Source organism: Triticum dicoccoides, chromosome 2B, assembly GCF_002162155.2.
Source record: "Triticum dicoccoides isolate Atlit2015 ecotype Zavitan chromosome 2B, WEW_v2.0, whole genome shotgun sequence".
Taxonomy (NCBI): Eukaryota; Viridiplantae; Streptophyta; class Magnoliopsida; order Poales; family Poaceae; genus Triticum; species Triticum dicoccoides.
Window position 1 is genome coordinate 275,957,020 of NC_041383.1, and position 10,612 is coordinate 275,967,631.

The window sequence follows — 10,612 nt, forward strand, 5'->3', positions numbered from 1 at the left end:
CTATCAAGAAGGAAAATTTTGCTAAGTGATGGACAAACAGATTTCATAGACTGAAGCTATAATTTTGGATCAGTGGCAGTTCAGAAAATGCAGTAAATTCTAAACCTAAAGCGGCAGCAGAGGAGTTCATGTCCTCTGATAAGATCTTCTATGAAGGAAAAAGTATTCTGATATTAAAAGCAAAGGTTAAAATGCTACCACATGATTTCTATACTATATTCAGATCAGAGGCTACTAGGGTTGAAGAAGAAAGCAAAGAACAAGCGAAGAACACCGAAGAACAGAGCTAACCCTAATACAGATCTGACGCATAAGGAGATGAACACTTACAGATGCAGATGGACTACGGTGGAGCGCTGGCGTTTTCTAGACCAGCCAGGTTGATGCAGCGGCCTGAGTTGGTGTAGCGGTTGGAGGACGGCGACGGCGAAGCTCGATGCGGCAGAGGAGTCGCGATAGGAAGAAGAAGATGAGAAGGCAAGGGGGAAAGTGAATGGAGGGTTGTTTGACCCTATTTATAAGGATAAGGGTAACAGGGGGGCGTGAAAAATGAGGAGGCCAAAGAATGAGTATCAAGCCGTTTGGATGCCTCGGTTTTCGGAATGGTTACTAAAGATAAGGATCCATTAAGATATGTTGGATATTGTGTAAAATTAATGGCAGATGACGTCATGGCGGGTTACCACAATCGCAGGAGATGACGCCATGGCGAGTTATGAGATCTCGCACAAATGAAGAAGGAAGGATTTTTTCTAAGTGTTGAATATTGACATGAACAAGTTCAAATCAATCTGGGGCCTAATGTTGGGGATATGACTATTAGGTATGACCCGCCCAGGAGGGGCCGGGTTATACCTATGGCGGTTCGTCAATACAAAGCCCATGAGGATATTGAAGATGGCGGTTCATGAAGCAAGGGTCCATGGCCCAAGGGCGACTTAAGGCCCATAGGGGTAAACCGCCATATGTGTATGACTTATATTGTAAGGCAAGTATATTTAGTCACCGAGCCGGACACATTGTCTATGAGCCAGCCGGGACTCCGTGAGCCGCTGGGTGTCAACCTGTGTATATAAAGGGATGACCCGGCGGCGGTTCAAGGCGAGAAACAAGAGATCGAAAGCTAGGTCAAGCGTATTCGCTCCCTGGTAATCGAGACATAAGCAATACCACCTCAAACTGGATTAGGCCTTTACCTTCACCGCAAGGGGCTGAACCAGTATAAACTCTCTGTGTCCTTTGTCGCGTTTAACCCCTTTAAGCTAACCTAGTTGCGATGGCTACACAACTAAGTCCTCACAATAGGACATCTACCGTGACTATTCCACGACAGTAGCCACATATCGGTCAAGGCTTTATGTGAAACTAGATTCACAGAAAACTTGCAGTTCAAGGCCCAGTCCACTGTTCAAGTTGCTCACTAGTGTAGCATAGAGTTCTAGGAGGAAGTTCTGAAGGAAATATGCCCTAGAGGCAATAATAAAGTTATTATTTATTTCCTTATTTCATGATAAATGTTTATTATTCATGCTAGAATTGTATTAACCGAAAACATAATACATGTGTGAATACATAGACAAACATAGTGTCACTAGTATGCCTCTACTTGACTAGCTCATTGATCAAAGATGGTTGAGTTTCCTAACCATAGATATGAGTTATCATTTGATCAATGGGAGCACATCATTAGAACAATGATGTGATTGACTTGATCCATTCCGTTAGCTTAGCACTTGATCGTTTAGTATGTTGTTATTGTTTTCTTCATGACTTATACATGTTCCTATGACTATGAGATTATGCAACTACCGTTTACCAGAGGAACACTTTGTGTGCTACCAAACATCACAACGTAACTGGGTGATTATAAAGGAGCTTTACAGGTGCATCCGAAGGTACATGTTGAGTTGGCGTATTTTGAGATTAGTTCTCGAACCCGTAGGGTCCGCACGCTTAAAGTTCGATGATGGTTATATTATGAGTTTATGTGTTTTTATGTACCGAAGGAGTTCGGAGTCCCGGATGAGATCGGGGACATGACGAGGAGTCTCAAAATGGTCGAGACATAAAGATCGATATATTGGACGACTATATTCGAACATCGGAAAGGTTCCGAGTGGTTCGGGTATTTTTCGGAGTACCGGGGAGTTACGGGAATACGAGGGAAGAAGTATATGGGCCTTTTTGGGCTTTAGGGGAGAGAGAGAGAGGCACGCCGTGCGCCCCCCCCCCCCCAATGACTACTCCGAATTGGACTAGGGGGAGGGGCGGCGCCCCCTCCTTCCTTCTCTTCCCTCTCCCCCTTCCTTGTCTCCTACTCATACTACATGGAAGGGGAGGAATCCTACTCCCGGTGGGAGTAGGACTACTCCAGGGCGCGCCATAGGGGCCAGCCCTCTCCCCCTCCTCCACTCCTTTATATACGGGGGCAGGGGGCACCTCTAGACATAACAACAATTGATCCCTTGGATCTCTTAGCCGTGTGTGGTGCCCCCCTCCACCATAGTCCTCCTCGATAATATTGTAGCGGTGCTTAGGTGAAACCCTGCGACGGTAGAACATCAAGATCGTCACCACGCTGTCGTGCTGACAAAACTCTTCCTCGACACTCGGCTGGATCGGAGTTTGAGGGACGTCATCGAGCTGAACGTGTGCTAGAACTCGGAGGTGCCGTAGTTTCGGTGCTTGATCGGTCAGGCCGTGAAGACGTACGACTACATCAACCGTGTTGTTCTAACGCTTCCGTTTTCGGTCTACGAGGGTACGTGGACACACTCTCCCCTCTCGTTGCTATGCATCACCATGATCTTGCGTGTGCGTAGGAATTTTTTTGAAATTACTACATTTCCCAACAGTGGTATCAGAGCCAAGTTGCATGCCATACTTTGGTTTGGCGGTATTGTTGGATGAAGCGGCCTGGACCGACATTACGCGTACGCTTACGCGAGACTGGTTCTAGCGACGTGCTTTGCACACAGGTGGCTGGCGGGTGTCTGTTTCTCCAACTTTAGTTGAACCAAGTGTGGCTACGCACGGTCCTTGCGAAGGTTAAAACAACACTAACTTGACGAACTATCATTGTGGTTTTGATGCGTAGGTAAGAACAGTTCTTGCTCAACCCGTAGCAGCCACGTAAAATTTGCAACAACAAAGTAGAGGAAGTCTAACTTATTTTTGCAGGGCATGTTGTGATGTGATATGGTCAAGACGTGATGTTATATTTTATTGTATGAGATGATCATGTTTTTTAACCGAGTTATCGGCAACTGGCAGGAGCCATATGGTTGTCGCTTTATTGTATGAAATGCAAGCACCCTGTAATTGCTTTACTTTATCATTAAGCGGTAGCGATAGTCGTAGAAGCAATAGATGGCGTAACGGCAACGATGCTACGATGGAGATCAAGGTGTCGCGGCAGTGACGACGGTGATCATGACGGTGCTTTGGAGATGGAGATCACAAGCACAAGATGATGATGGCCATATCATATCACTTATATTGATTGCATGTGATGTTTATCCTTTATGCATCTTATTTTTCTTTGATTGACGGTAGCACTATAAGATGATCTCTCACTAATTATCAAGAAGTGTTCTCCCTGAGTATGCACCGTTGTGAAAGTTCTTCGTGCTGAGACACCACGTGATGATCGGGTGTGATAGGCTCTACGTTCAAATACAACAGGTGCAAAACAGTTGCACACGCGGAATACTCAGGTTAAACTTGACGAGCCTAGCATATACAGATATGGCCTCGGAACACGGAGACCGAAAGGTCGAACGTGAATCATATAGTAGATATGATCAACATAGTAATGTTCACCATTGAAAACTACTCCATCTCACGTGATGATCGGACATGGTTTAGTTGATTTGGATCACGTGATCACTTAGATGACTAGAGAGATGTCTGTGTAAGTGGGAGTTCTTAAGTAATATGATTAATTGAACTTAAATTTATCATGAACTTAGTCCTGGTAGTATTTTGCAAATTATGTAGTAGATCAATAGCTTGCGTTGTTGCTTTCATATGTTTATTTTGATATGTTCCTAGAGAAAACTGTGTTGAAAGATGTTAGTAGCAATGATGCGGATTGAATCCGTGATCTGAGGATTGTCCTCATTACTACACAGAAGAATTATGTCCTTGATGCACCGCTAGGTGACGGACCTATTGCAGGAGCAGATGCAGACGTTATAAATGTTTGGCTAGCTCAATATGATGACTACCTGATAGTTTAGTGCACCATGCTTAACGGCTTAGAATCGGGACTTCAAAGACGTTTTGAACGTCATGGGCCATATGAGATGTTCCAGGAGTTGAAGTTAATATTTCAAGCAAATACCCAAGTTGAGAGATATGAAGTCTCCAACAAGTTCTATAGCTAAAAGATGGAGGAGAATTGCTCAACTAGTGAGCATGTGCTCAGATTGTCTGGGTACTACAATTGCTTGAATTAAGTGGGAGTTAATCTTCCAGACAAAATAGTGATTGACAGAGTTCTCTAGTCACCATCACCAAGTTAGTAGAACTTCGTGATGAACTATAGTATGCAAAGGATGACGAAAACGATTCCCGAGCTCTTCGCGATGTTGAAATCAACGAAGGTAGAAATCAAGAAAAAGCATCAAGTGTTGATGATTAACAAGACCACTAGTTTCAAGAAAAGGGCAAAGGGAAAGAAAGGGAACTTCATGTAGAATGGCAAGCAAGTTGTCACTCCCATGAAGAAGCCCAAAGCTGGACCAAAGCCTGAAACTGAGTGCTTCTACTGCAAAGGAAATTATCTCTGGAAGCAGAAATGCCCTGAATATTTGGTAGATAAGTAGGATGGCAAAGTGAACAAGGGTATATTTGATATACAGGTGATTAATGTGTACCTTACTAGTGTTTATAGTAGCCCCTGGGTATTTGATTCTTGTTCGGTTGCTAAAACTTAGTAACTCGAAACAGGAGTTACAAAATAAACAAAGACTAGTTGAGGGTGAAGTGACGATGAGTGTTGGAAGTAGTTCCAAGATTGATATGATCATCATCGCACACTCCCTATACTTTCGGGATTAGTGTTAAACCTAAATAAATGTTATTTGGCATTTGTGTTGAGCATGAATATAATTTGATCATGTTTATTGCAATACGGTTATTCATTTAAAGTTAGAGAATAATTGTTGTTCTGTTTACATGAATAAAACCTTCAATGGTCATACACCCAATGAAAATAGTTTGTTGGATCTCGATCGTAGTGATACACATATTCATAATATTGATGCCAAAAGATGCAAAGTTAATAATGATAGTGCAACTTATTTGCGGCACTGCCATTTGGGTCATATCGGTGTAAAGCGCATGAAGAAACTCCATAAAGATGGATTTTCGGAATCACTTGGTTATGAATCATTTGATGCTTGTGAACCGTGCCTTTTGGGCAAGATGACTAAAACTCCGTTCTCCAGAACAATGGAACGAGCTACTGACTTGTTGGAAATAATACATACTGATGTATGCGGTCCAATGAGTGTTGATGCTCGTAACGAGTATCGTTATTATCTGACCTTCACAAATGATTTGAGCAGATATGAGTATATCTACTTAATGAAGCACAAGTCTGAAACATTTGAAAAGTTCAAATAATTTCAGAAGTGAAGTGGAGAATCATCGTAACAAGAAAATAATGTTTCTACAATCTGATTGTAGAGGAGAATATTTGAGTTACGAGTTTGGCCTTCATTTAAAACAATGTGGAATAGTTTCACAGCTGATGCCACATGGAACACCACAGCGTAATGGTGTGTCCAAACATCATAACCGCACTTTATTGGATATAGTGCGATCTATGATGTATCTTACCGATTTACCACAATCGTTTTGGGGTTATGCATTAGAGACAACTACATTCACTTTAAATAGGGCACCATCAAAATCCGTTGAGACGACGCCTTATTAACTATGGTTTGGCAAGAAACCAAAGTTGTTGTATCTTAAAGTTTGGGACTATGATGCTTATGTGAAAAAATTCAACCTGATAAGCTCAAACCCAAATCGGAGAAGTGTGTCTTCATAGAATACCCAAAGGAAACTATTGGGTACACCTTCTATCACAGATCCTAAGGCAAGTTATTCATTGCTAAGATGGATCCTTTCTAGAGAAGGAGTTTCTCTCGAAAGAAGTGAGTGGGAGGAAAGTAGAACTTGACAAGGTAATTGTACCTTCTCCCAAATTGGAAAGTAGTTCATCATAGAAACCAGTTCCAGTGATGCCTACACCGATTAGTGAGGAAGCTAATGATGATGATCATGAAACTTCAGATCAAATTACAATAGAACCTCGTAGGTCTTCCAGAGTATGGTCCGCACCAGAGTGGTACGGTAATCCTGTTCTGAAAGTCATGTTACTAGACCATGATAAACCTACGAACTATGAGGAAGCGATGATGAGCCCAGATTCCACGAAATGGCTGGACGCCATGAAATCTAAGATAGGATCCATGTATGAGAACAAAGTGTGAACTTTGGTGGACTTGCCCGATGATCGTCAAGCCATAGAAAATAAATGGATCTTCAAGAGGAAGACAGACGTTGATAGTAGTGTTACTATCTACAAAGCTCGACTTGTCGCAAAACGGTTTTCGACAAGTTCAAGGTGTTGACTACAATGAGATTTTCTCAACTGTAGCGATGCTTAAGTCTGTCCGAATCATGTTAGCAATTGCCACATTTTATGAAATCTGGCAAATGGATGTCAAAACTGCATTTCTTAATGGTTTTCTTAAAGAAAAGTTGTATATGATGCAACCAGAAGGTTTTGTCAATCCTAAAGGTGCTAACAAAATGTGCAAGCTCTAGCGATCCATCTATGGACTGGTGCAAGCATCTTGGAGTTGGAATATATTCTTTGATAAGTTGATCAAAGCATATAGTTTTATACAGACTTGCAGTGAAGCCTATATTTACAATAAAGTGAGTGGGAGCATTACAGCTTTTCTGATAAGTATATGTGAGTGACATATTGTTGATCAGAAATGATGTAGAATTTTCTGGAAAGCATAAAGAAGTGTTTGAAAGGACTTCTTTAAAAAGAAAGACCTCAGTAAAGCTACTTAGATATTGGGCATCAAGATCTATAAGATATATCAAGACGCTTGATAAGATTTTTCAATGAGTATATACCTTGGCAAGTTTTGAAATAGTTCAAATGGATTAGTCAAAGAAGGAATTCTTGTATGTATTAGAAGGCGTAAAGTTGAGTAAGACTCAAAACCTGACCATGGCAGAAAATAGAAATAGAATGAAAATTCATCCCCTATGCCTCAGTCATAGGTTCTATAAAGTATGCTATGCTGTGTACCAGACCTATTCTATACCTTGCTCTGAATTTGGCAAGGAATACAATTCTGATCTAAGAGTAGATCACTGGACAGCGATCAAGAATATCCTTAGTAAGGACTAGGGAAATGTTTCTCGATTACGGAGGTGATAAAAGAGCTCGTCGTAAAGAGTTACATCGGTGCAAGCTTTTACACCGATCTAGATGACTCTAAGTCTCAATCTGGATACATATTGAAAGTGGGAGCAATTAGCTATAGTAGCTCCGTGCAGAGCATTGTAGACATAGAATATTTGCAAAATACATACGGCTCTGAATGTGACAGACTCGTTGACTAAACTTCTCTCACGAGCAAAACATGACCACACCTTAGTACTCTTTGGGTGTTAATCACATAGCGATGTGAACTAGATTATTGACTCTAGTAAACCCTTTGGGTGTTGGTCACATGACAATGTGGACTATGGGTGTTAATCATATACAGGTATGAATATTGGTGTTAAATCACATGGCAATGTGAACTAGATTATTGACTCTAGTGCAAGTGGGAGACTGAAGGAAATATGCCCTAGAGGCAATAATAAAGTTATTATTTATTTCCTTATTTCATGATAAATGTTTAGTATTCATGCTAGAATTGTATTAACCGGAAACATAATACATGTGTGAATACATAGACAAACATAGTGTCACTAGTATGCCTCTACTTGACTAGCCAATTGATCAAAGATGGTTGAGTTTCCTAACCATAGATATGAGTTATCATTTGATCAATGGGATCACATCATTAGAAGAATGATGTGATTGACTTGACCCATTCCGTTAGCTTAGCACTTGATCGTTTAGTATGTTGCTATTGTTTTCTTCATGACTTATACATGTTCCTATGACTATGAGATTATGCAACTCCCGTTTACCGGAGGAACACTTTGTGTGCTACCAAACGTCACAACGCAACTGGGTGATTATAAAGGAGCTCTACAGGTGTCTCCGAAGGTACGTGTTGAGTTGGCGTATTTCGAGATTAGGATTTGTCACTCCGATTGTTGGAGAGGTATCTCTGGGCCCTCTCGGTAATGCACATCACTATAAGCCTTGCAAGCAATGTGACTAATGAGTTAGTTGCGGAATGATGCATTACATAACGAGTAAAGAGACTTGCCGGTAACGAGATTGAACTAGGTATTGAGATACCGATGATCGAATCTCGGGCAAGTAACATACCGATGACAAAGGGAACAATGTATGTTGTTATGCGGTTTGACCGATAAAGATCTTCATAGAATATGTGGGAGCCAATATGAGCATCCAGGTTCCGCTATTGGTTATTGACCGGAGACGTGTCTCGGTCATGTCTACATAGTTCTCGAACCCGTAGGGTCCGCACGCTTAAAGTTTGATGACGGTTATATTATGAGTTTATGTGTTTTGATGTACCGAAGGAGTTCGGAGTCCTGGATGAGATCGGGGACATGACGAGGAGTCTCGAAATGGTCGAGACGTAAAGATCGATATATTGGACAACTATATTCGAACATCGAAAAGGTTCTGAGTGGTTCGGGTATTTTTCGGAGTACCGGAGAGTTACGGGAATACGGGGGAAGAAGTATATGAGCCTTATTGGGCTTTAGGGGAGAGAGAGAGGCAGGCCCCCCCCCCAATGACTACTCCGAATTGGACTAGGGGGAGGGGCGGCGCCCCCTCCTTCCTTCTCTTCCCTCTCCCGCTTCCTTGTCTCCTACTCCTACTACATGGAAGGGGAGGAATCCTACTCCCGGTGGGAGTAGGACTCCTCCAGGGCGCGCCATAGGGGCCGACCCTCTCCCCCTCCTCCACTACTTTATATACGGGGGCAGGGGGTACCTCTAGACATAACAACAATTGATCCCTTGGATCTCTTAGCCCTGTGCGGTGCCCCCCTCCACCATAGTCCTCCTCGATAATATTGTAGTGGTGCTTAGGCGAAGCCCTGCGACGGTAGAACATCAAGATCGTCACCACGCCGTCGTGCTGATGGAACTCTCCCTCGACACTCAGCTGGATCAGAGTTCGAGGGACGTCATCGAGCTGGACGTGTGCTAGAACTCGGAGGTGCCGTAGTTTCGGTGCTTGATCGGTCAGGCCGTGAAGACGTACGACTACATCAACTGCGTTGTTCTAACGCTTCCGCTTTTGGTTTACGAGGGTACGTGGACACACTCTCCCCTCTCGTTGCTATGCATCACCATGATCTTGCGTGTGCATAGGAAATTTTTTGAAATTACTACGTTTCCCAACAAGTTCAATTTAACAGTCTCCACTGCAGTACCGGTATATAAAACAGTGTTTTGGAACCAAAGGCAAATTTTGTGTGCCTCTGGGATCTGGTGGGGGATTGCTGGAATTTTGTCTATTTTGGGCCAAGCCTAATAACAATATCAGAAATTCCTAATAAATTCTAGAGGCCCACGCAGCCCATTCGTGCAAGGCAAGAGGTGGAACTAAAGTTTAGTCCCACATTGCTAGTTTAGAGGGAGTTGGACCTCTTTATAAGGGAGGTTCTTTCCCCACTTGTATGAGCATCAGAACAAGAGGGACATCCACGCGCACTCCTCCTCCGTCGCCCGCCTCGCCATGCCACGCCTCGCCTCGTCATGCCGCACCGCGCCGCGTCGCTCCGCGAGTTGCGAGAATGAGCCGAGCCGATGTCTAAATTTTTTGCCACGCACTACGGGTATACGAAAGGTCCCTCGGGAGCTCGAAAGTTTTGCTGTAGTGGATACTAAATACGAACGATGCACTCTTCAGTTGTTGCCTATTCGTTTCGTCTCCCTCGTTCCCTTCAGCTCCCGGTGCAGCCTCTCACCTCCTTCAGTTGCACCTACAAAAGGGAGGTCGCTCCTCTCAGAGAGACGCACCAGAAGATCCGCTTCGTCTCGACACAAAGTTCCTGAGCACTACGCTGCTATTATGTTCTTCCCCATCCCAGCTTGTGGCGTGCACCGCAGGTCGAGACAGTAGGACACTGAAACTCCACCTCTTTGAGTCCTGTACGGGAGAAGGGTGATAAGATTTTTGGGGAGCGCTCAGCGCGACTACTGACTTCTTCGTCACGGACGCCCCGGACTCCGATGACTACTTTCCCGACGTCGACAAACTCGTCGACGACATGGCGGGTGAGGACACTTACCCCAAGACTGGTGCTTCTGCTCCTGTTCCTAGTGCTCCCGTTCCGTACGTTCTCATACTCTTTATGTTAGAGATTCTATCACAACTTCTTGCTCTAGTGGCTGTTCTAGATGTGTTCCG